At 51.7% G+C, this 26072-nt stretch overlaps 1 long non-coding RNA gene across 1 annotated transcript; it reads left to right on the top strand.

The window, feature by feature from the left end:
* The first annotated feature begins 743 nt into the window (after positions 1 to 743).
* On the top strand, positions 744 to 11402 carry LOC103892053 (uncharacterized). Its single transcript, XR_656287.4, has 4 exons — positions 744 to 964; positions 1861 to 1975; positions 6777 to 7419; positions 10888 to 11402. It is a non-coding gene; the product is annotated as an uncharacterized LOC103892053 (long non-coding RNA).
* Positions 11403 to 26072: the final 14670 nt, after the last annotated feature.

Genomic DNA, 26072 nt, shown 5'->3' with positions numbered 1-26072 from the left:
AGGGCCGGGGAAGACCCTAAGAACATTAACTCAGGCAATCTGAAGGGAAATTGTCCCCACTCCTTCCCTGCCAGCCTCATGCAAGGTCCAAGAGGCCACATGTCCCAGGATAGCCAGAGCCTAAGGAGTCTGCTTAGCAGCAGGAAGAACTTTATCACAGCTTATTTGGGCCTCCCAGAGGTAAATTGAAAGGCTGCGAGGAAACAACTGAGGTCCCTACCTATTCCTACACCCATCCCAAAGGGGTATGGGTAGAAGGCCAGGGGACAGAATCAGAAGGACTTTACAACCTAGGAGAAAAGGAGAAAAGCCGGTTCCCAGGCAACAGCTAGGTCAGTCAGTAGCTGAAAGACCCCCAAGGCAGCTGTAGATCTCTGTTCCTTGCCTGAGTCTCTCAAGCGGGCAACAGGGAAGCTCTGAAATACCAGAGAGGGCCGCTAGGGAGTGCTCGCCAACAGCCAGGCTCCAGAAAGGAAGCAGCCGGCCAAGCCAAGAAGACCGGAAGGCAATCGATCAGAGTCGCCCTGGCAACCGGGCTGAGCCCGAGACAGACAGCACGTCGATAATGAAATCATCGTTAAATGACTTCAAGCCCTAATTAATAATCCAGGCCAACCGAGGCCATGCCTGACTGGGGTCGGGGGAGGGGATGTCATTGTTGGGGAGCGCTGGAAGCTTCTGGACAATTAATCAATTAATCTACTCACTCAATAATTGGCTCCTTTGTCCTCTGCCATGCCCCCTCCCCCACCTCATCCACCTCTGACTGTGGATAGGGGAAGAAGAGATGTGGGGCTAATAGTTTCCAAGGGTCACAGTTCCTCCCTCTCCCCTCCTTTTTTTCCACACAACTGTTTCCTGAGCCAGCTCCCAAAAGCTTCCCTAAGTCAGGACTTGCCTGCACTCTTCCACAGGACCTACCAAAGAGTGAACATTTCAGGGCCCGGAGTCCCCTGCTATCCAGGTACCTCCCCAGATCCCCTGCTCCCTACCCCACTTCCTCCCATCTAATCCCCCCTCCCCAGTACACACACACACACACACACACACACACACACACACATCACTGACCCACAGCCCATTCTGACTCTGACTGAGGAAAGAGCACTAAACAGTGAATCATGAGAGTTACCCAAACCCTAGCCACACCAGCTCACCACTTACATACATAACCTTGGGCAGGTTACCTGCCCTCTCCAAGGCGTCCATTTCCTCATCTGAAACCTGAAGGAGGCCAAGTGCAGTGGCTCACGTCTGTGATCCCAGCACTTTGGGAGGCCGAGGCAGAAGGATCACCTGAGCCCAGGAGTTCAAGACCTAGCCTGGGCAACATAGCAAGACCCCCATCTCTATTTAAAATAAAATAAAACCTCAAGGGATCCAACTGATTTCCAAGGTTCCTTCCTGTAGTATCATCTATTATTACAATAATCAGACCTGGATCATTTCCCACTCCTCTCTACTCCGTTCCCTTACTTTGGGGAGGTAAGAGGGAGATTGTAAGGAGTTCCAGGTCCTCATTTATCAGGTGCTTCATCCCCAAAGAACTCACCTCGAGAGCCAGAAAAGGGGATGGTAGAAGAGTACATGGAGGGAAGGCGCCCCCAGCCCATCCCCCACCTGGCCCGTCCTTCTGGCCTTTGCCACCCACCTTGCTTATTGCTCTCCACAACCCCCAGCAGGAAATGAAAAGGGTACAGGAAATTGCACTCTAAATCCCCTAGCTCCTGGCTCCCTCCACCAAGCCAGGGAGCTGGGGGCAGGCTAACTTCACAGACCAGGCTTTCTCTGTTTGTAATTAGTAAGACACTTAGGAGGAGAAGGGGGTCCCTGCAAAAAGAGCCCCTCTCTCCAAAACAGCTAATCAGGTTATCCAAAAAAGTGGTGCTGGGGAAAGCATATGGCTTTGCAGAGAAGGAAGAACCAGAGGATCTTGGGCAAGATAAAGACAGCTGGTGAGACATGGACTGGATAGGTAGGTGGTAGCCTCCTTTCTGGGAGAGGTGATTTATAGCGCCACCTGAGGCCAGGAGAAATGGTGTGCAGCCAAACGCTGGGATGGGCAAAGAGTGTAGAGAGGGGACATTCCAGAGACGCCCTGCAGAGAGGACCAGGGAGCAAAACCCACCAGGTCCATCCCACCCCTGTGGACACTTAAGAGGTTAATAAAGTTCAGAATGTTCAGGGCTTAAGTGTAATTAAAGCCAGGAGCTGGGTCATTCCATTTCTTCGAGTTCCATCTTTTACTTTCCCCTCCCCGACATACACACATCTTTTACAAAAGACATTGAACCAGATCCTGGACTTTAGATAATACCTCCACTAAAGAGGTGGGCTTACTGTCAGCAAAAGAAATGTAGAATAGACTTTAGAAAGGATTTCCTTTGAGTTAGGGTTGGTAAATGCTAGGGCAAATGAAATGATATAGAATCTCCAACAACACATTTCCTACCACACACACACACACACACACACACACACACACACGCACACCCCAAACAGGAAAAGGAAAGCCGTCTCTCAATTGCTATTCTTTTTCTGGGGGATTGGCCTCCAGGTGATGTGTCCCACATCATGGGACAAAACAGCCTCTCTAAACATTAGGAAAATAACTCCCGTCCCACCCTTCACTCCAGGAGGAAGATGATTGTTTCCCTCCCCAGATCTTGGCAAATGCCCTGCTCAAGGATCACATAGCATGTGGTTAAGAGCCCTGCATGCAGCTTGGTGGCTTCCCCCCAAGCCCTCCCTCTCCTGTTTTATCTTAACCTCTCTGCACCTCGTGTCCTTTCTTTGGACGCACCCTATGAACCCAGTCCTGGAGAGAGGGAAGGAGTGCAAAGGCAGGAGAGGACAGGGTCTTGCTCTCTGGGATGTGAGAAGGAAGACACAAAAGACAAGAAACCGAAGCAGAGAAAAAAAATTCAGCATATACATCAGTAGAGTGTAAACAGATCCTTTTAGTGCTGAAACATGCATAGGAGAGTGAAAACAGAGATTTAAAGTATGAAGCAAGATCAGAGGGAAGTAAATGCCAGGTTGAGAGGCTGGAGAGAGTGCAAAGGGGTTGGGAGGAGGAAGACTGATGTCCCTAGCAGGTATGAAGAGAATAAGCTGGGATGATATCAAAGAGGAGGATGATTTTTAAAGCCTAATAAACTTAGATTCAACTGTACACAGTTCTTTTTGCATAAATCTCATTTTACTCTCAGTAACAAGCCACGGGAGCAAGTATTAGTGTTGTCATTTTATAGATAATAAAGACACAGAGAGGTTAAGTAACTTGCCTCAGGTCACGGAACTGGTAAGTAGCCAGGAATCAAGTTGCTGCATTCTGATGCCAACTCCTGCCGGTTCTGTCCTGGGAAGCAGCCAATTTTAGAGCCTGATTGCACAGGGAGAGATTAACCCCCATCTCCCCTACCCAGGGCAAAAGACCTGCTTCCTCATGCCCTTTTCAGCCTGTTCTGCCTGGGAGATCTCGATCAAGTTGGTTAACTTGTGTAGCCTCATCTGTGAAATGGGGAAGTAATAGTGAACCCTTTGAAGGTGAAAGCCTAGACTAGATAATTTATTGAAGATTTTTTAGCTTTAAAATGAATAATTCAATCCATGAAAGGAATGAGTAAAGGAGATAGCCAGGAAAGAGGTCTCGAGCCTTCCATCTTCCCATTACCCATCCCCATCCCCACCTCTATCTCCTCCCTCTTTCTGTTTGGGGACCTCTCCCCACATTTCATAGCCTGAGCAGCTGTCTCCACCTAGCCATGGTTCACTAGCCCATGAAATCCAGACTCATTCATCTTCACGCCCCACGAGGACGTATCAGGGCCCAGGAAGTCAGCCTGGCTTCCTAGCATCTTGCCTACCCAGCCCAGGGTCACGGTAGAGCTACAACAGCAGGACATTTTATGTTGCTGTCCTATACCTCTACCACCACTGCTACCCTATCCCAGGTGTCTTCAAGAACATCTCAGCCCAGGCTCTCTGCTGCAGCCCAGCAAACCTGCCCTCCCAAGCCCTGCATCCTCCCCACCTCGGTCTCCTCAGTACACATTCCCCAACACACACACACACACACACACGTACACACACACACACCCCTATGCATTCCTTCCCTATCTGCCTCCAAGGTTCACATTAACCATCCCTTACCCCAAGATAATGCACTTCACTGAGAGTTCTAATTTGCTAGTTCTCTTCTTTCAGTTTTGCTGCTCCCTGCTAACTAAATGAATACCATTCTCCCTACCCTCTAGGGACCCTCCTAGACTTCCTTCAAATCTTCCTCCATCCTTTCCTATTTGGTCATTCCCAGTCTCCCCAGTGCTAGAGTCACAGGACTTGTTCCAGCTGCTCCTGACCAACTCAACTGATAAGCCTTTGTTGAGGGCGTGCCCAGAGCTCCATGCCTCTTGGTTGGTCTTGATGACCAGCCTCATCTTACCATGAGCCTAGGAGTTCCGGCAGGGCAGGATTTGTGCTCCTCCCTCTGGATCTCCTCTCAGCGCCCAACACAATGGGCAGCACACACAGGGGAAGGTGTGTGACTCGCTGATTCTGCTTCTTAGGAGTCAGGAGGGAACTAGGGAAAGAAACTCAAGCAGAGACAGAATTCCAGGCCCACACTTTGCAATTTTCCTTTAAAAATCTCAAAGGACGCGTGTGTGTGTGTGTCAGATGTATAGATGGGAGAGAAGTATGATGGTATGAGGTTCTAGGAGTCTGGTTCCTGCCTTGATGCAGGAGTCTTGGGGGAGCTGGACTCCTAGATCCACTGCAGCCCCCAAGAGGACACAGTCCCATGACTCTGCAGCCCTAAAAGGGCAGCCATACTGCTGAGGCACGACTAATGCGGGTTGACGTGTCCCTTAGGTTTTAATTTGCTCAGTCCAGTGTGCCAGTCCACATGGTTTCCTTTGTTCTGCAGTTCAGTCCGATCCCGGTCCTCCCTTCTTGTACACACTCAACAGCACTTCTTGCAATCAGAGCCTAGTGCATTTGTTAGGCTGAACCATTTGCAATTTCTGATATTCAATTTTTGGGGGCCTATAAACTCTGTGACTTTGGTTTTTCTCTCCTCAAAACACTTCAAGAAAACTCCAGGCTAGGGAGAGGAGCAGATTGAGGAAAGGCAGAAGGGAAGAGCTAATAGACTAAGTCCCATGTGCCAAGCATGTTACATTCGTTATCACAGCGCTAATTCCCACAACATGAAGCACCAAAAATTATTTCCTACATTTTACAGCTGAGCAAGCCCAGGTTAAGACTCACATGGTGAGGCCCAGGGCTGGGATTCAAACTTAGCCACAGACCCACCACCACCTAGAACCAGGGAAGTCCTGGCAGAGCCGGAGGGCCAGCAAGCAGTGTCTGCAGCTTCGCAAAAAAGGGAGAGAAGAAAACGAGCCAAACTCGACTTCGCTGGTTGGATCGGTCCAGAAGAGCCCCAATTAGTAGGGTGCGGGAGCAATGCCCAACCTGAAACCCGAGGGTAGACGGCCCAAACGAAGAACCCAGGCAGAAAGAGAGAGGGTGGGGAGAGGCCTGGAAGGCGGCGGCGGCAGCGGGCAGAGAGGGGCAAGCGGAGGGGACCTTGGAGGGGAGCCCAAGGGGGTGTAGGCAGCACCGGTGGGCAGCGAGGAGCCCGGCTGCAGAGTCTACCACGCTCGGCATCCGGGGCGGGCGGTGCGGGGCGGAGAAAGTCCAGGAGAAAGTCTGACAACCACGGGGAAAGGGGGAGGGAGAGACCCTGTGGAAGAGAGACGGAGACTGCGGCAAAAAGAGGAAAGGAGGGTTACGGGCACCGAGGGGGAGCTGGAGTCAGCCGCAAGGAGAGAGGGAGCGGGGGAGGAAAAGAGGCGGGAGAGAGACCCTAAAAAGCAAGCTAGACGCTCCAGCCGGTCGCTCTGGTGTGGGGAGGGAGCGTCATCTCAAGGACACTGAAAAAGGCAGGTGGATGGTGCAGAAATGCGGACGCCGCGGCCCCGGGCGGGCGGGCACCGGCCCGCTGCCCTCGCCCTGGGACGCCCCCGCTCTGCACCCTGCACGCCCGAATCGCACCCCCACCCCCGACCCCACTCCCGGCCCAGCCAGTGCTCGGCGCTGCCATGAAATTGGCTGCAGCGGTAATGAGTCCGCGCCGCGCGGAGGAGGCTGAGGGCCCGCCAGGGAGCCCTGCGCGCCTCGTTTAGCTTGTTTATTGTTCAGGCCTAATTAAAACGTTCCACCGCGCTGCGTTTACATCCGCCCCCCGCTAATGAATTCTCGGCCGCCGGGCGATTTCGGAAACTGCCGCGGGCCGGAAGGGGGGTGGGAGGCGACGGGGCTGGGGAAAGAGTGAAGGAGAGGACACCCACGCACACCCCTTTCCACGGCCAAAGGAGCCATTAGGTATCTGGCCGTTGGCTCCGAGGTCCGAGTGAGCGCCCCGAGCCCCAGCGCCCCCAACCCCTGCAGGCGTTGGGAGGTGCGGAAGGCCGGGCCGCAGGGCTCAGAAGAGGGGAGGCGGAAGGGAGGCCAGGAGCGAGTGTGTGTGTGTCCTGTGCGTGCGGAGGCCTGTGGGCCGGGAGGGTATTGCGCGTGGGCACACCTGCTCCGTGAAGCGTGTCCGCGGAGCAGCCTGTGTGCGCAGGAGTGAGTGTGTGCGTGTGTGTGTGTGTGTGTGTGTGTGTGTGTGTGTGTGAGTGTCCGTCCCTTTGGCTGTTCATGTGCCTTTCTCCTCCGCAGGGGGAGTCTGCGCGGGGCTTACAATGTTCTTGTTTCTCCCGCCGTAGCTGTTTGCCGTTTTGCTGTTTGCCTCCTTGTCACGACCTCAGCGAGGGCAGATGGAGCCAGTGGAGGGAGAGAGACAGACGGCAATGCTTGGGTAGCCAGGGCTCCCTGCCGGCCCCACTCCTCCTGCAGACACGAGCACACACACACACGCGCGCGCAAAACACACACGCTGCCCTTCGCCACACGTAGCCAAGTAAAATACACAGAAAGCAACTGAGATACCATTCGCACATGACCACATGGAAACACACAAACGAACAAACGCATTCAGGCATAGCCACATGCCAGTCACACAGATGGATAGACAAGAGCCTGGGGTACAAAGCCACATGGCACAAAGCCATCTGGATGTATATGCCCCTACACACGCACACAGAAAAAAATATGCAAACTTAAGTACACACCTATCCAGACAAGTGTGAGTGCACGCACACACACTCACTCTACCTGACACGTCAGTGCATCCCCATTGGGCCCCAGTTTCTCTCAGCAAATTCAGATCACCCAGCCTGACTTCAAAACCTGCCCCCTTCCATTCCCCTTCATGCTGGTTCCTGAATCCAGCTCGTTGCTCCAGGCTAGCAAAGCTGTCCCCAGCCTCATTTATGGTTTGCTCACCTGCCTCAGCACCATCAGCCAGAGGTACTCCTGCTCTTCTCCTAATCTATTTCATGCCCTGTTGGGTTTCTCTTTGCACACCTCTCTAACTCCCCCACTCCTAGCAGCCTTCCCTGATGAACTAACTGGCTGGGATTCTGAATTTGCCCTAGTCATTTGCACTTGTTGATCTTTGCTGTGGTGAATGTCCACGGGGTAACTTTGCAGCTATAAACATAATGTTGGCAGGAAGGATGACTGTAAGATGCCCAAGGCTAGCACCACTGTGCCCAAGATCATCAGATGCCAGGCCTCATCCCTCCAGTGCCAGGTTGTGAATGCTCCTGGGAGCATTACTGCCCAGTTTTAACAAACAGACAGAAAAATGAAACTGGCCCTCAAGCAGCCACTGGAAGATCTCCTTCTGTCATATCTTGCAAGGTTCCCCTTCAGGATGGCCTTTCAGAGCCACTTTGGAGGAGGGCACACCCTTCTCTATGTCTTCCCATTTTCACCTTCTTTTTAACTGGAAATACTACTCCCCAGCTGGGTCCTCACCTGATTCTCCAGCCTTGATTCCTAACACTTAGGCTGTTTTCAAAAATTAGATCTACCCCTAAAGGATACAAATTTGCCACTGGTGCAGATGCTCAGAGCTATACTGCAGGCTCTAAAGGTAATCCCCAAAGAGAAATTGCCAGGAATGACCCAGGCACCTGCAGCAGCAGCTGAAACCTTCTATGTTAAAGGAGATAGCAGGCATTGGAATAGGTTCTTTGTACTTAAAGAAAATGACAAGGTCACCCTAAAAAAAAAAAAAAAGGAAAGAGAAAAACTCATTGATTGCCTCCCCAGTTCACTGCAGGGTTGTTTCATCAGGTAAACATGATGCTGGGTTGATTCCAGCCCAGCATGTCCAGGTAGATAGGTGCCCTGCCTGCTTTCCCTCCCCCATTTCCCCTTAGTCTGCCTCCCTCTCAACAGCCCCCTCTCTCTCCGTGCCCCTCTCGCCCTCCTGCAGTTAGAGGTACCCTCTGCTCCCTGTCTTTTATACACACACACACACACACACACACACTCCTTGCCTCCATCATATTTCTTTCTCCACCTCTGTCTTTCTCTGACTGTCCTCTGCCAATTTCTCTACTCCCTTTTTCAATATCAGTTTCTCTCCCTCTGATCTCTGCTGGGGCTTTGCCATTCTTTTTCTTTCTCAAACTTCTATCTTTCTTCTGTTCTCTCCCCCACACCCCACCATAACTGCCCCAAGTGATCCATGCAGAGGGAGGGTGTGTGGCTGTCTGGTTCAGCACCAGACAACTCTGGCATTTTGAAGAGCTTGGAATTGCCAGGTTCCTGCTCACACACACACAACACACACACGCACACATACACACTCACACATATGGGCCTCCCCGCCCACCTGAGTCCCAGGCCCTGGAAGGCCAGCAGAGCCCTCAACCCAGAATCCCCATCTCACCCCCTGCACCCTCTACCTGACCCTTCTTACGGCCTCCCCACCATCGCTCTCATTTCCTTTCTCCTTGGAAACCCATCTTCTCCCTCCCCTTCTCTGCTTCTCTCAGTCTACTGATACATTCTGGTATATTATCGGCCCTGGCCCTGGCCCTGGTCCTGGCCCTGGGTCAGTGTGCCTTTGGCTCAGGGTATATGGCTTTCAGTTTCTCCCTGGGCCTGGGACCTTCTCGTGCCTCTGTGTCCGTGGCTGCTCTGCTATGGCTGGTTTCTGGGTGGCTCTGTCCTTGTGTGAGTCTTCGATCTTTCTGTCTGCTCTCTGGATGATCCTCTGTCTTGGCTCTGTCCTGTCTCTAGGTCTGTCTCTCCTCTGTCTTTCCCTTTCCACTCGGCAGTGTCTCTGTTCCCTCTGTCCGTCTCTCTTCATCTCCAGAGTGCTGGGACCCACTCTGCCTTATGGGTCCCATTCTGTCCATCTTGGCTTGAATTTACTGGGTCTTTCTGTCCCTGTCTGTGTGTCCGTCGTCTCCCCCCTTCTCTGCCTCTTTTCCTGCCCCGCAGTGTTGGGGATGGAGTTGGGGGGGGGCGCTGGCGCGGAGGGCTTGGAGAGGGAAGGGGGCGGGTGGCCCTTTGTGTGGAAGATTGACGGCCCGCGGCGCAGCCTCCGCAGCGCTGATTAGGATGCAGCGCGGTCTCCGACTGCAGCATTCTCCTCCTCATCGAACATTCTCCACACTCCAAATGGAGATCCCCTCCCTGTCTGCTCCCCTGGCCTCTCGGGATAGTATGGCTTACCCCTGCCCCCAACCCAGTTCCTCCACTGGGAGCCACTGGAAATTCTGGGAGGGCACCCAAGGGCCCCCTCTCCCACCCAGATATCTACATGTCTTGTACATTCTAAGAGAAAAGGAATGAGGAGAGGTGGGAAGCCGACTGGAGGAGCTTTACTGGAAGGGGGTGTGGGAAGGTCACAAACTGCTTGGGAGAGTTGTCTCCGCATCCCCAGCCCGGCAGCACCTTGCACCCCTCAGACACACATGGAGCAACAAGTGCAGGGAGATGTGGCAGGTCTCAAAACACAGGAAGGGGAGCAGGAAATAGGTGGCATACCTCTTTTATCCCCTCAAAGCACCTGTAGACCTACCCTGTACATAGTAAGTCCACAGTAAAATGGTCAGCTCCTATTTTATCAGTTCTCCCCAAATCAGTGCCTAAATCAGTGGAACTCAATTCCTTTTACTATGCCTCCTGACCCACCACCCCCAGTAACTCAGTATCTGGCCCCTGAACAATATCCCCAGCCACACCTTCCAAGCACCCCAGTAATCATCAAATCCCAGCTCCAAATCCCAGTCATTCCAACCACGACTCCTCCAGCATCTGCCTTGTGTCCCTGCCCCTTCGTCTTCCTCTTCCTCTCCCTCCCTTGCCTACCCCCCCGCAGCTTGGCCCACTGGGTTTCTCCCCCAAAGACAGGCAATCACTAATGAGCATTGAGTGCAGGGAGGGGAGGGCCAAGGGCAGCCTGGTGGGTGGGAGGGGATTCCAGAGCTAGCAAATAATGAGCCCTGTCAGCATCTGTCAAATATGCCATCTCCCTCCATCATCCCTGCCTCCTGCCTCCTGGCTCCTGCCAATCCATCTCCCTGCCGACACTGACGGACTGCGCTCAGGTGCAACTGCCAAGAAGCCCAGACGCACAATGCCTGGTCTGCTCCAGATCCATTTTCCCCAGGAATGTCACCAGACCCTGATTTTAAAACTCTGAGCAACCCTAGGAATACAGGGTTGTAGGATGAAACCCAAAGAGGAAGAAGAGAAATTGCCCTCTGTTCAATCTCAGCCCCTTGTCTCCACTATCCACTTTCCAAAACCAGAACTTAAAACTTCAGGCAAAGGTATAGAGTGTTAAATCTCCGGAAGACCTTGCCAGCTTTGAAGAGGTTGTGAATGCCTCCAAAACTAGGGAAACTGTTGGGGGAAAGCTGCGGCTAGAAACCCAAGATCGCTTCTTGTAATATACGCAATTTCCACCAGGGGGCGAGGAACGCGGCTCTGCGGAGGAGCGGAATCTTCTCAGCAGCAACCTGCGAAGGGCTCAGCGGCCACAGGAGGGCGGCAGAGAACAGCGCTCCCTACAGATCCAGACATCGGCCCTGGATGCTGTCTGGAATCCAGGCAAGGCCAGGCTGGGCTGCCCCAGGCTGGGAACGTCTTTAGCTCGAGCAAGAACCCATGAATTTCTGAATTCAGGAATCCTTGCATCCCTTCTCAAGCTCTCTAGTACCTGAAATGCCATCGCCCTCCTCAGCCTCCCTTCCATTTCTCGTTCTCCTAGCACTGGGGCTGCTGGCACAGAAGGACCCTGTGGCTTTTCCCTCATGGTATAGCAGATGACACCCACGCTCCTCCGTGACATTCCCTAGGGTCCCAGCTGATAACTGGAGCCAGAACTAGAACCCACGACTTCTTGGTTCTCAGCGCAGGGGTCTTCCCATTGTGTCAGCTGCAGCTCCTGAAATAAAACCATACCCTACAGGCCACAACCAGACAGCATCTCAAATCCCTGGCTTAAACAATCAATGCCAAAGCTACTGTGTTCCATATGTTTACATATGGAACTGGTGCATACAAGACTGTTAACCCAGGACACAGATGTGTGCTGTAGCTACCTGGCTGTGCACCCCTCATCCTCAGGTACATGGCCCTCTGTCCCTTCTCTTCCTACTTTCTGAACTGCAAAAGAAGCTTCTCTTCATTTATAATTTGGGCTTTTCACTGGAGTTCCAGAAACTCCTCAAAGCTGTAGACACAGAAGCCTTTCCCAGTTCTAACGTTGGTCTATCTTACCACAGCCCTTTACACCTGGAGGAGAGGGCCTGCACGTGATCTTCAGCTCTCTCTTCCCAGGCATCCCCTCACCTGGTCCCATCACTGCTTCTTGCCTCTCCCGTCCCTCTGCTGACCAACCCATGCCTCCTCCAGATTCTTCTTGCTGCCACTGGTTCTCCTTTTATCTCAAAAGCTGAGCCACCCAGGGAGGTAGGCATAGAAAAGAGAAAGGAAGAAAGGTAGGAGGGCTTAGGAAGAAAATCTGTCTACAAGCCCGAAGAGGACTCTGTCCCTGCCCCCTTTACGCTCAGCTGGTAAGTTCTACTTAGAGTCTGACCTCAGTCCTCTGGCTAGTCCTCACTTTATCTACTCTCCTTGAAGCTAAAGAGCTAGAGAAGCTGAGAGTAAATGAGGAGAAATGGTTCCAATTGTGTCGGGGGTATATGTGCAAGCTTGTGCACTGATGGCCTGAGTGTATGTATACACTTGCATCACACACCACCCCTTCCCCATTGCCCGCACACACACACGTATTCCATGCCATCCCCAATCTAGGATTCCGCCTATAAAACGAGGAGAAAAACATCCCAACCTCTCAAACACCTTATTCTAACTTTCATCCTCCAGGCGAAACCTAAAAAGACAACACCATCCCCCTCTGTTTCCCACCTTCCCATGTCCTTGTCTACTCTGATTTTTGAGATTTCTTCTTAAACCGCATGGGGTGCAGCCCCTACACACCTTCCCCAGAATCCAGGAGGCACTAGAGCCTCCTCCCTGCAAAGGACTGAGACAAACGCCAATCACGTCGGGGCCTCTTGCAGTGCCCATTCTGCTATGAATTTCCAAGGTCAAAACCATTCTGGTGTTATTAAAAACATAAATGTTGCATACCAGGCAGCGGGGGGAAAAATTATAAGGCAGCCAGATGAGAGGGAGATGGAGGGGCCAGTAATTGTCTTCGTCTTCCCAGAGTCAAGCTCCACAGGGCTGGAGCCGCACACAGAACATTGCTTTTTAATTTAACTCAGTAAGGTCAGCGGCAGCAAATGAGGCAGGGGAGGAATGGCACCTCAGAGGGAGGGCGCCGGGGCCTGCAGAGCCGGGGCTCCTGGCCAAGATCTCCAAGAAGTGCCAGGGGAAGCAGAGAGAGAATGGCAGGGAGGATTTGGTGACCCTTGGCTCACCAGAGAAGGGAGCTGGACTGAGGGGGAGTGATATAGGAGCTCCAAGAATCATTATAAGAGCTTCTGAGAGCCTGGGATTTAAGTGGAAAGAAAGAAAAAGGCTTCAGAGGGACTCCTAAGTGAGACCAGAAGGCCTGATAGAGACAAATACCCCCATCTTCACTCTCCCCAGTACCCACTCTACAGAGGAGAATAACAAGGCTCATGGTTGGAACTCAGAAGTTCCCCTTTCCCCCAGTACCTATGAATCCTGGAACCCAAGTGGAGAGAATTCTCCAGTGAGGTGGGCCACTCTGTCGCATCCCCTTCATCTCCAAGGATCCAAGGGGGCAGGGGAGAGGAAGATGGCAGGAGAAACTGAGGCAGAGCCGCCCTCCCTCAGAACCTTCCTCATCTTTCCCACTTTCTTAGGGTCGCAGCTTCCCATCTGCAGCTCTGATAGCTGTATGGTGGTTCTCTCCATTTCCAGTGCTATAGGAAGTATTGGAGTTAGACTAGAGAAGGGACTTCCCAGATCAGCATCTTGGTCATAGGCACAACCCAGGATTGGGTAGAAAGGCTAAGGAAACTAGGATTTTCAGAATAGGACCAATGAACTGAGCATGATGGGATTAAGGAGCCTGGAGAAGGTGGGAGACTCACTGACTGGGAGTGGAGAGGAGCTGTGAAAAAGCCGTGCAACAGTCACAGGCAGAGCATCCAAATACACTTTGGGACTTACTGGAACTTCTGCAGATCAGACCTCAGCTCCTCCTGCTTCAGTTTCAGACTGTTGCCCTTTTCGGGTTTTTGTTTTTGTTTTTGTTTTTGTTTTAGGGAAGGAGGATTAGAACAATAAGTTTGAGACTGAAGGACAGTGTTTTAATTCTCTGTCTCCATCCTTAAGTGTCCTTGCTACTTGGCAGGTTTCTACTTCCCTGTCAGTCAGGAATTAGGATACCCCAATGTCAATTTGGAAATCTGAGGTTTGCTACCCTCATAATGTACACCCCTGCCATCATCTCCTCCTCCCTTTCCAGAAGGTCCCACTTTCAGCGCAGGGACCCCAATCCTGCAGTTCTCCATATCTGCCACAAGGTGGCGGCCAAAGCATCGATTGATCCAGAGCTAGACCTGGTGCCTCACTAGAGCCAGGACCCTGGCCTCCACCCAGTCTCCACTCACCCCTTCCCCACCTGGGGGCTGCCAACCCCGAAGGACCCAGGAAAGGAGAAATGTTCTGGAAGGACTCCAGCTCTTCGGATAAATGGGCTGGGTGAGGATTGGGCGGGAGAAGGAAAGGGAAGGTGCAAGGGAAACCAGAGAAACACAAACCGGAGAAACACTCACCTGGAAGTGGGGGAGCAGGCAGTCAGGAGCGGTGAGAAGCCAAAGTTGAGAATCACAAGGGGCTGTCTGCCGCTGCCCATACCACACCCAGCGCCCCAGGGGCTCCAGCACAGCAGCCTAGAGCTGTTAACTTGCCCAGAGGCAACCAGAGCAGGAGAAGTACCAGGAGCTGGGGTTGGGGGAGCCTACACCTGAGTAAGCCACCAAGATCCGGTCAGGGAAAGGGTCTGCACCACCTCCTCCTCCTCAGTATGAGACCATGAGACCCAACGGGACTCCGTTATCCCTGCCATTCCCAGAAAACATTAAACAGGGAAGGGTTCAGTCAATCTCCCCTGCAGTACTGATTCTCCTGGTGCGGGAAGAGGATCCTGGAAGACAGGAAAGAAGAAAGAAGTCAGATCCCTAGAGAGAAGAAAAACAGCCCTGCTCACAGGGAAGTGCCAGTATGTGGGGAACAGGAAAGATAACAGGAAGAGGCCTGCAAGCACCTTGGCAGTGGTTTCGAAAGGAAACATTTGGGATCCGGAACCAGGAGGATCAGTCAAGGAGGGCTTCCTAGAGGAGGACAGTATGGGACAATCTTGTAAAATGCTGAGAGGCTGGTCTGGAAAAAGGAGAGATAGTTCAGGCTGAAGACAGACTATATGTATGAAACTGTTTGGGGTCAGGAGATGACTAAATACGTGGATGGCTGCTCAGGTGGCGCTTAGAGACCACACCACCCTGCAGTGGGAGAATGGGGAGTTGAAGGAACAGGCATGGTGCATGTGAGGCAATGAGGCCTCAAGACCCAGCTGGCTTGGCTGGGTAGCACCCGGGCCTAGCTGAATATTCCTCCCTCTCCCCCACCCCCACATAGCCAGGAGAATAAGAACAGAATATAGGATCCTCCAAATAGGGCACAAGAAGGACTCCTAGACCAGGAGTCAGGGGCCTGGGTTTTTCAGAAGCAGCTACTGCATAGCAGGGGACACTGGGTAAATCTTCCCACCTCTGAGGACTCTGGCTGCTGTCTGTACAGGCTGAAACTGATGCTCTCTGACCTCCCTTTTCTGAGACTGTCCTGTTGATGACTGCCCTCCTCCCAAAGAATGGTCTGACTCATCTGTGACCTGCCAGGCTTTAGCCCTCCTTCTCTCAGTGTCCCTATACTCCAGACACACTCCTCCATCCAGAAGAAATTACTCCATTTCTGTGGTGGAGGGATGGAGGTGCAAGGCCCCAATTTCACGAACTTAGCCTGGGCCTATTGGGCATCAAACATGACAAAGAGGATCTGAAGTTAGACTCAAGGAAGAACTTCCCAACACAAGTGGCCTGAAAACCTCAGCTTGTGTGAAGTGCAGTAAGAATATATACTAGCAGCCGGCCAGGCACGGTGGCTCACACCTGTAATCCCAGCACTTTGGGAGGCCGAGGCAGGCAGATTATGAGATCAGGAGTTTGAGACCGACCAGCCTGACCAACATGGTGAAACCCCATCTCTACTAGAAATACAAAAATTAACTGGGCATGGTGGCGTGTGCCTGTAATCCCAACTACTCAGGAGGCTGAGGCAGGAGAATCGCTTGAACCCGGGAGGCAGAGGTTGCAGTGAGCCAAGATGGTGCCACTGCACTCCAGCCTGGGCAACAGAGCAAGACTCTGTGTCAAAGAAAAAAAAAAAAAGAAAGAAAGAAAAAGAAAAAGAAAGAAAGAAGGAATATATACCAATGGCCTCCAAGAGACCAGGAAACTGTTTTGGACCTCTCAATAGTGCCAATGAGACAGAGAGAAGTTTTGACTGTGGTTATGGTCCTCCTAGTTAGAAGGTTGCACATAAAGACTTCTGGGGGCCGGGCGCAGTGGCTCATGCCTGTAATCCCAGCACTTTGGGAGGCCAACGCAGGCGGATCGCGAGGTCAGGAAATCCAGACCATCCTGGCTAACACGGTGAAACCCCGTTTCTACTAAAAATACAAAAAATTAGCGCAGCATGGTGGTGGGCGCCTGTAGTCCCAGCTATTCAGGAGGCTGAGGCAGAAGAATTGCTTGAACCCGGGAGGCAGAGCTTGCAATGAGCCGAGATAGCACCACTGCTCTCCAGCCTGGGCGACAGAGCGAGACTCCATCTCAAAAAAAAAAAAAAAAAGACTTCTGGTAATTCTACCACCGTGAAGTGGAGTAGGGTGAATCTAGAGTTAGGAAGTGCAGGTTGGTTAGAAGCTAATGGTCAAAACCTGTGGAGTGGGTGGCAGAGAAGAGAAGTGAGTAGGCCTGAATTCTCCACAGTCTAGGCAGCCTCCCATCCTGGCCCCACCTCTTTATCACCCTCCCAGGTCAGACCAGAGCCTCTGAGCACTTCCAATTCAAACCCTGAGTGAAGGCCTCAGATCCTAGTCTCCATCTCAGACCCTGGACCCTGATGCTATCCCTCTGTGCCTGGAAGGGCAAAAGCACCCACTTCTCAGGCTCCCCAACCAAGTAGAAACAGCCTTCCTCTCCTGGCCTCCCACCTCAGCATCACCACCTACCACATCCTAGAACCTGCTAGAGATTTGCATAAATCAAAGATATCTTCACCTGAGTCTTCCAGCTCCCCCAAGGCACACCACATGCACACATACACATATGCACACATTCGCCTGCACACATGCAGATACACAGGTGCATACTCATACATGCATCATACATGGACACACATAACCTCAAAATACACGCATATGCAGACACACCCTCATCACAAACACTCTCGCATACATGCAACATACATATACTCATAAACTCACCCACATTTACAGACACACGTCACATGCAAACTTACACATACTCACTCATCAAACACACTTGTTCACACTCATGTGCACATCCTCCGCTATTCCTTTCTATTGACTAAGGATCAAGAGCCCAGTCTTCTAGATTCTAGAGATTTAGAATGTCCAGCAGAATGCATGTAAACTCACAGGAAACCTATTTTGAGTTTCTTAGCCCAAACTGGAACTTCTTTACCATATCCTCTTCCCTGCCTCCAGATCTCTGGACCTCTGGTCCAGATCATGGAAATAGAGCCTGCAAAGATAACTCATTCGTTCATGCAACAAATGTTTTCGAACACCTGCCACCTATGTGCAGGAAGCTGAGGTAGACACATAAAAGCATAAGACATTCTGCCCCCTAGTGTAGTGGAAAGAGCAAGAGCTCATGAGACAAGGATCTGAGTTCAAATCCTGCCTCCGTCTCAACAAGCTGTGTTACTGTGGGAACATTACATAACCTCTCTGAGCCTCAGTTTCATCACCTGTAAGGTGAGGTTAATAAAACCCAGTAATGCTGTGAGGAGTAAAAGGCAGGGAAAACCTCCAACAGCAATGTGCCCACCCATGAAAAGGGTCCCCATTCCCTTCCCTAGCCCCTGCAGTGGAGGTCGGGGGAGAGCGGCTCCCCAACACCCTCCCTGTCCTGCCGTCACTGAAGCAGAAACCCAGTCTCCTTCGGCCTCAGACCCCACAGGTGCTCAAACTTCGGGAAACTTAATCTCGGACTTGGGCAGCTCCGATCTGACTCCCCCGCCCCCGCCCTCGCCCTCGCCCCCCCCCCCCCCCGCCCCCGCCCTCGCCCTCGGCCCCCGCCCCTCGTGGTCCATCATGCCTCTCGCACGTTTGCAGGTCGCGTTTTCCGTAATAACCTTTAATGCGGCTGGCCACGGCCCAAATGTTCGCGATGGAGCGCTGGGCCCCGCGCATCAGATGGACGATGAAGCGTTAATCATCCCCCAGGGAGCCGTCCCGCGGAAAGTCGTCATTAATTTCTCTGAATTACACCAATTCCGAGACATTCTTTATGGACAGACAGTGCGGGAGACAGTTATATGACAGGACTTGCTGTGCTAAGCAGATGTGGGAGAGATTGCGTCGCCCCATGAATACTAAACAATCACTCCGAAGAAACCCCACTAGCTCCTGCGCTCAGAGCTGGGACTCGGCTTAGCCCGTCTCCACCCTGATGGGCACACCCCTGCAGGTGCCTGGGGTTGGGGGAGGAAGGCTGGCGCCCATCCCTGCTGCATAGGTGGCCTCCTCGGCTCCCCTCCGAAGTCAGGCCTCGGCCTCAGAGCAAGAAGTGGCTCTGGGACTCTCACCCTCACCTTTCTGGGACCCTGCAAGGACCCACAAACACCCTTGCCTTCCCTGCCATAGCCTTTGCTCCCTGCATTCCTTCCAGGGCCTGAACTGCTTCTGAACGTCTTGCTGTCTCCCCTCTCTCCCACTCTGATCCTCCTCTAGCTCATCACCCAGACGACTCACTACCTGCTCGTTTCTGAGTCTCCATCCTGGTTCTCCCACCTCCCATCCTGCCCCGCCTCCATCCCTCCGACCCCCTCTTCCTGCCCACCTCCCACTCTGCTCACTTCCCCAGCCTGACCACCTTCCACCCTACCCAGGCTACCTGCCCATCTCCCCAGACAACCCCGCCTGGCAGTGGGCATAGCTTTCCCATTCCCTCCCTCGCTCCAACCGGCTGCACCCTACACTGTGCCCCATTTCAAGTCATCTCTCCTACATCTGCTTTCACACCTCGCTCACCCTTCAGAATCTAGCGGGGGAAGGACAAAGTTCAGAGCAGAATGAAAGGAAGGAGGTGTGACCCTTTTCTCTCTCCTGCCCTCTGCCTGCCGTCCTCTCTTCTTTCTGGGATACTGGGAGGGGAGTCAACGAGAGCTGGGGACACCTCCCCACCAGCAGAGGGGTGGGCGCCAGGGAGTTGGGTAGAAGGAAGGGGGTGGCCGGGGAAACCTGCCCAGGCGATGGGTCCCACCTGGGGAAAGCCCCGCCCACCACAACGAGCTCCGCCTCCCCTGAGCGGCGGGGGAGGCCCCGCCCTAAGGCCCAAGGGTCCTCCTTGGCAGCCCGGGGACCTTGGGAGGGTCAGGTTTCTCGATCACCCCAGGCCACTGTCCCTCAGGGGAGGACAGAGGTAAGTGCACACTGTTCTTGTCAGGCCGTCCCTCCGCCTTTGCCGGAGGGAGGACCCCCTCAGCGCCTTGCGCGGGTCTGGGGGAGAGGAAGGAAAGTGCGCAGCCTCTGCGTCTTCCCTTCTCGCAGGTAATTTATGTCTGAGAGCGGAGCAGATGGCGGGTAATTTAGCAATTACCATGTGCAGCAACGGGACTCGCGCCTCCACATGGAAGCCAAAGATTCCCCGCCGCAGTCTCATATCATTTGCTGCCTGTTTTCTCTATTTTGTCTGCCCTTCCCCCGCCACACCTCGCTGAATCCCAAAACTCAGGCGGAGGGGATCTCCTGCTCGGGGTCCCTTTTCATCCTGACCCCTCTCGACATCAGGCCTAGGTTTTCTGCCTCAGAAAACACGAGGTAGAGTCTGTTTGCTCACTGGGAGTCTTTCCTTCCCCTCTCACCTTCAGCCTTCTTGCTGCTGTAAGTGACCGTACTGTACTGAGAGGCTGTGGGGTTCTCTCCCAACCTTCTCCCCTACTGCCACTTCTTCAGGCTTTCCACGATATTTTCCTCAAATATCTGGGTTCCAGACCCCCGGTTTCAGAATAGGCTTCTGGACCCCAGAGTTAACCCAGCGGCTAAGGAGCCTGGGTGCCTGCATGGGCAGCAAGGGGTAAGCAGTGATTGTTAAGGTGAGAGGAGCCCCAAAGCCCTTTGGAGCTCTGTACACGCAGTGAGCATGTAATGAGTATGCAATGGCTGACAGAAGCTGGCCTGAGTGAGGAGAGGGCAGGCAGAGGGGACAGGAATGAGGCTGGAGGCATCTGACATGCCTCCTTCCCCTTCTACTCCCTTAGTTTCTGGGCCACCTGGGGAAAGGATGCTGTGAGATAGGCCCTGGGCCTGGAGACCTCCCTAAGCTGCATGGGAGTCGGGGGTCTCCTCCCTTCCCTGTGCCTCTATCCAGCCCAGCCCAGGACACAGGACACCCACAACCAAGAGGCTGTACCCCACACACACCCTGTCTTCGGCCAGGGCCCCTAGATCTCTGACCTTCACTGTCACCCCTAATCCTGGACTGCAGCTTGAATGCTCCCATTCCAACAGGACTTTAGGTGACCTCTGGGCTCTGCAGAGCTGGCCTCTCAGGCTTTGAGACACCCTCACCACAAACTCCCCCAGCTCCTCCTCATTCCTCAACACCAGAGGAGCACTAATTAATTAGCGTGTGCAACCAGCCATAGGCACGATCTCGTTACTCACCACAGGGACCCGCTGTTAACATACCAGACCCCCGGGACGCAGGCACTCGCCAATTACACAGCTAGCAGCTCGGCTAATCACAGCTCCTGGTGACACTGTGGCTTACAGAGGAATCCCCACGTCCTTCCTCCCACCTCCCCCTACACTCCTGCCTCTGGGAACAGGAAGCTGGAAGGGAGGATGTGAAGACTGGATGGGGAAAAGTTGAAACGCTGGGGAACAGGAGGCCAGCCATGGAGTAGCTGAGGTGAGAGTGGGACTGAAAAGTTAGAAAGAAGAATTCTCCTACAAATCACTTTAGGCTGTAAACAGACACTATGGAATTAGTAACTGCAGCAAGAGGGTGTGCTGGTGGACTACAAGAAGGACTTCCTGATGGGGCCATTGCTAGGGTAGGATTGGACCTGACAAAGAAGCAGCCAAGGGAAAATGGCCTGTGAGGTGGAAGAGGAAGGGAAAGAGGGGAAGTTCCAGGAACTCGGGTATCTGGTGCCATCCTGTCCCTCAGCTGCAGTTCAAGGGTACAGAGAGGAGGCGGCCTCACTGCAGACACAGATAGACGGCTTCCCTCCCACACACATCCCATTGACTTTGCCATTCTGCTGTCACTCCACAGCTTCTCCGAGATTTAACATATTGACTCTCTGAGCTGCAGAAAATTGAATTTTCTTCATTACGACTGTCTCCCGACAAAAGCAGCTCATAAATTCTCCAACTTTTTCAGGTTTCCCACCCCCTCACCACCCAACATCTCTCCAGGGTATTCACATATTTGAACACGCCATTCACGTGGGTGTAAAGGCAAGGCATGACCAGCACTCCCCACGGACACACCATTCACAAAGACAGCGTTCACCCCATCCCTCACTGCCCATACATAGATCCAGTCTACACCCAGACCTGGCCACTGTCATCAGAAATGAGGGTTCATGTCTTCCACAACCAGGGTGGGTCCAAGTATATGGTGCCCCATATAGCAGATTCACATGTCCCATATCAAGGGGTGAAAGGTCCCATGCCTTAGCCAATGCGTGTATGTCTATATTGTGCCCCATTAGCAGTCTCATGGATGACACTGTCACGTGGGACAGAGTCATCTGTCCTGAGATACAGTATTCACTCCAGGTCCACCTCATTGCTACCTGGGCATAGCTACAGGTCCCTCCCCACAGTACTGGAATCCCTGCCCACACTCTCACCTGGGAATATGCCCACAAGTATGAAACATACGCAAGTCTCTCAAGCTTTGTATAGTCATAGACATGGAAGGAGGTGAGGAAACATCTCCTAGGACCTAGTGGGGAGTCTTCCTTCACACCACAGCAACTTCTCCTGTCTCCTCCCAACACTGTCCCCTGCCCATACACATGTTAAGCAGCTGGTCTTCTTCCACGACTATAGTACCTCAGCAGTACTCCTTAAGGCACAGACACCTCCCTTCCACCATCAAGGGATGTTGGACTTGGCCTCCCACTCCAGAGTGTGCTCTCCCCATCTGACTCTCTCCTGCTTAGGCCCCAGGAACATCACTGGGGGAGGGCAGGGCCTAGTTCCTTTGGCACCTGTGCCAGCCTGGCAGCTGAGGCTATAATAGATGGGCAAGAGGCCAGGCTGATGGCCAGCACCATGTGGCTTGTGCCCAGGGCCAGATTGGGGCGGGAAGTGGTGGGCTAGGTGCCCAGGCACTCCACCTTCCAAAATGCCACACAATCTGTGAGTGGAGAGAAACAGAAAGAGGGACTCAGATAGATTCAGACAAGGACACCCCCTGAGACCAGACTAAGTCAATCTCTGGCCCTTCAACAGCCGCTCCCACCCCTACAACACTGACCCAGGCACAAAGGAAGTCACACAAACAAGAGTGGACGACCAGTTATTTTCAAGAATGACTAGCCCAACCTCACCAACAGCAAAACTAGATTGTGGGGGTACAATCAGAAACAATGATAAGAATGATTCCTCTATTAGGAGAGGGGCTGAGACTTGGGAGGTCTGCATGCATTTTTATGTGAGCTAATTAATATACAAATGTTATGTACAATGCAGATGAACGTCTATTGCCTTTGCAATCCCAAACCTGCTCCTCTTGGTACTAATACACACACACACACACACACACACACACACACACACACACACACACACACACAGAGTCTATATGATTAACTGGACACACACACACACACACACACACACACACACACACACACACACACAGTCTATATGATTAGCTGGACTGTTTTTTCCAGCAAGTAGGTTTCTAAACTATCTTCCGTCTTATCCCTTAAGAGCAAGTTTGGAACTACACAAAGATGGCCAGGAAGGTTGGGATCCACAATACAAGGAAAGGCTTTCTGGAGACTCAGATGTACCTCAAATCCTCTTTGTCCAGAAGGAGAACAACCTCCCCCATGCCAGCCTTACTAAGGCATGCCCACCCATAAACCTACTCCTGACTGGGCACGGTGGCTTACACCTGTAATACCAGCACTCTGGGAGGCTGAGACGGGTGGATCATTTGAGGTCAGGAGTTTGAGACCAGACTGGTCAACATGGTGAAACCCTGTCTCTACTAAAAATAACAACAACAACAAAAAACTAGCTGGGCATGGTGGCGCACGCTTATAATCCCAGCTACTGAGGGAGGTGGAGGCAGGAGAATCGCTTGAATCTAAGCGATTGTTACAGTGAGGTTACAGTGAGCAGAGATCACTGCGCTCCAGACTGGTGATAGAGCAAGACTTCGTCTCAAAAATAAATAAATAAATAAATAAATAAATAAATAAACAAACAAACCTACTCCTTCTGCCAACATCCCCTCTCAGGGAAGGACTGCATCCACTCAGATGCCCAAGCCAGTACCCTGGGATCAGCCATGACCCTTCCTTCAGGTTAGGATGAGACATGAGAGCCTGTTGCATGTATTAAATGACTTAGTGACTTTTTTTTTCTTTTTTGAGACAGGGTCTCCCTTTGTTACCCAGGCTGGAGTACAGTGATGCGAACACAGCTCACTGCAGCCTCGACCTCCCGGACTCAAGTCATCCTCCCACCTCAGCCCCTAAGTAGCTGGGACCACAGGCATACGCCACCATGCTCAGCTAATTTTTGTATTTTTTGTAGAGACGAGGTTTTGCCATGTTGTCCAGGCTGGTCTTGAACTCCTGAGCTCAAGCAGTCCTCCCACTTCAGCCTCCCAAAGTCCTGGGATTACAGGCATGAGCCACCACACCTGACCCCCTTAAGTGATTTTTTTAAGCTAAAAGTTTAACTTTTTTAGCATCACATATCTACAGACATCAAAATCATTACTTCAGAAATCAAAATGTCCTGTTTCCTTCATTGCCCACATCCTGCATGCTACTTCCTAAATATCTCTGCGTCTATCCTATTTGCTGCATTCTCTCTGGCAGACGAGAGAGAGGTCTTAGCAAGATAACTGAGCTGCTTCCTTGTTGCGTTCTCAGGCTCCAGGGTTAACCTCCCCGCTTCTCCCAATTCCCATAGCGCTAGGGAGGCCAGAGAAGCATAGGGGACAGGCAAAGCCACACAGTTTCCCAGAGAGAAGTATTTTGAAACTGCCAGAGAGCTGATAGAATTGCAAAGTACGTGAAATCAGCTATTTAAATTGTGACCACAACACACAGCTATTTATTTTGTGACAGGGGAAAAATTTTCAAACTTTTTATCAATAGAATAATAAAAATAAAGAAACCCTATAACCATATGAATAACACTATCTTGAGGGAAATCGGCCACATTCATGACCAATCAGCCTGTGGCCTTATGCCCCATCAACATTTTGGTTGGCTGAATTCCAGCCTTTCTTCAGCAGGGGATCTTTGCTTATGTGTGATTCACAAAGTTGATGCTCTATAAATTTCAGTGGAATAAATGTGACACTAATAGAGGTATGAGCATATGGCCAGATTAGAATCAAAAGTCTTCTCATCAGAGGTATCTCTTCTCCCAGGACAACTCTGCTGATTCTAGAATGTTGATTCAACCCTTGTTGATAGAGCATGGAATGGGCACAAGACTAGATTCTATCTCCAGCCCCTATTATATGAGGCCATATGATGGGTTCTCACCAATACGATATAAGTGGAAGTAATGTGTTACTCCCAAGCTGTGAAAGTTTAGAGTGTGTGCCTTCTCCACATGCTCGCTCTTCCCCATCTGCTGGCGGTGACACCTGGGCAATCTGAAGCCACATATTTCAGATGGCAGATCCACAGCATGAACAGATCTGGATTCTTGAGTCACCTGACCACAAATATCCACATTGGACTTATGTGATACATAAATTCTTATCATGTTGAGACGCTGAGATCTGGGGGTTGTCTGTTGCAGCTGTTATATCTACTCTAATACACGAATCAAGGTAATGAGGCCAAAATGGCAAAAAAAAGGACTTGTAACATTGTCGAATTTGGACTGTGATGGATGCAGAGGGCACAGGAGAGCACTCTCGAGTCAGGAATTCTTGATTTAAATCTCATACTAGGGGCTGGGTACAGTGGTTCATGCCTGTAATCCCAGCTTTTTGGGAGGCCAAGGCGGATCACCTGAGGTCAGGAGTTCGAGACCAGCCTGGCCAACACAGTGAAACCCCATCTCTACTCTACTAAAAATACAAAAGTTAGCCAGGCATGGTGGCAGGCACATGTAACCCCATCTACTCAGGAGGATGAGGCAGGAGAATTGCTTGAACCCTGGAGGCAGAGGTTGCAGTGAGCCGAAATCATGCCACTACACTCCAGCGTGGGTGACAGAGTAAGACTCTCTCTCAAAAATAAATAAATAAATCTCATACTAGCTATGTGGCTTTGCTCAAGTTATTTAATCTTTCTGAACTTTGGTTTTTTTCATTGATCAAAATTATATAATAATAATATGATCTGAACACTTTGATAGTAGAGTGGCTTGACGGGTCTGCAGAGTGAAGGAGCTGCAGACCTGAGTATAGTTGAGATCTCTAAACCATTCTTCCACCCAGCCCGGGGTCAACCAAGGAACTAAGAGGACAAAAGAAAATGGGCCGGAGACCTTAAAGAAAAGCCCCAAGGAAATCAAACTTTGCGCTAAAATTACGTCAATGTTTTTCCTACTTCTCACAGAGTCCACAGTTTGGAAACATTCAGAACAGCCTACAATATCTGATAGAGCTGCTTCTGTGTGTTTGTAAAGCATCCAGCAGAGTGCCTGGTACATGGCAGACACTCAGTACTATTAATAACACTGGTCATTATTATTTTCTCAGAAAGCATCTTGTTATATTGGGAAAGGTATAGGTTTCAGAATAAGATTGTTCTTAGAGGCTTTTTTTTTTAGACCGGTCACATTCTCGTCGCCCAGGCTGGAGTACAGTTGGTGCATTCATGGCTCACTGCAGCTTTGATTTCCCAGGCTCAAGTGATTCTCCACCACAGCCTCCCGAGTAGCTGGGACTACAGGTGTGCACCACCACACCTGGTTAATTTTTGTATTTTTAGTAGAAACAGGGTTTTGCCATGTTGCCCAGGCTGGTCTCTAACTCCTGTGCTCAAGCAATCTGCCAGCGTTGGCCTCCCAAAATGCTGAGATTATAGACATAAGCCACCACGCCCAGCCAGTAAGTTACTCTTAAGTCTCAGTCTCTTCATCTGTAAAATCTGGATAGCACCTTGCACAG

This window comes from Pongo abelii, chromosome 10 (assembly GCF_028885655.2).
Source record: "Pongo abelii isolate AG06213 chromosome 10, NHGRI_mPonAbe1-v2.0_pri, whole genome shotgun sequence".
NCBI classification, from domain to species: domain Eukaryota; kingdom Metazoa; phylum Chordata; class Mammalia; order Primates; family Hominidae; genus Pongo; species Pongo abelii.
Note: the sequence above shows the minus strand (reverse complement) of the source record. Positions and strands in the feature narration are given on the sequence as shown.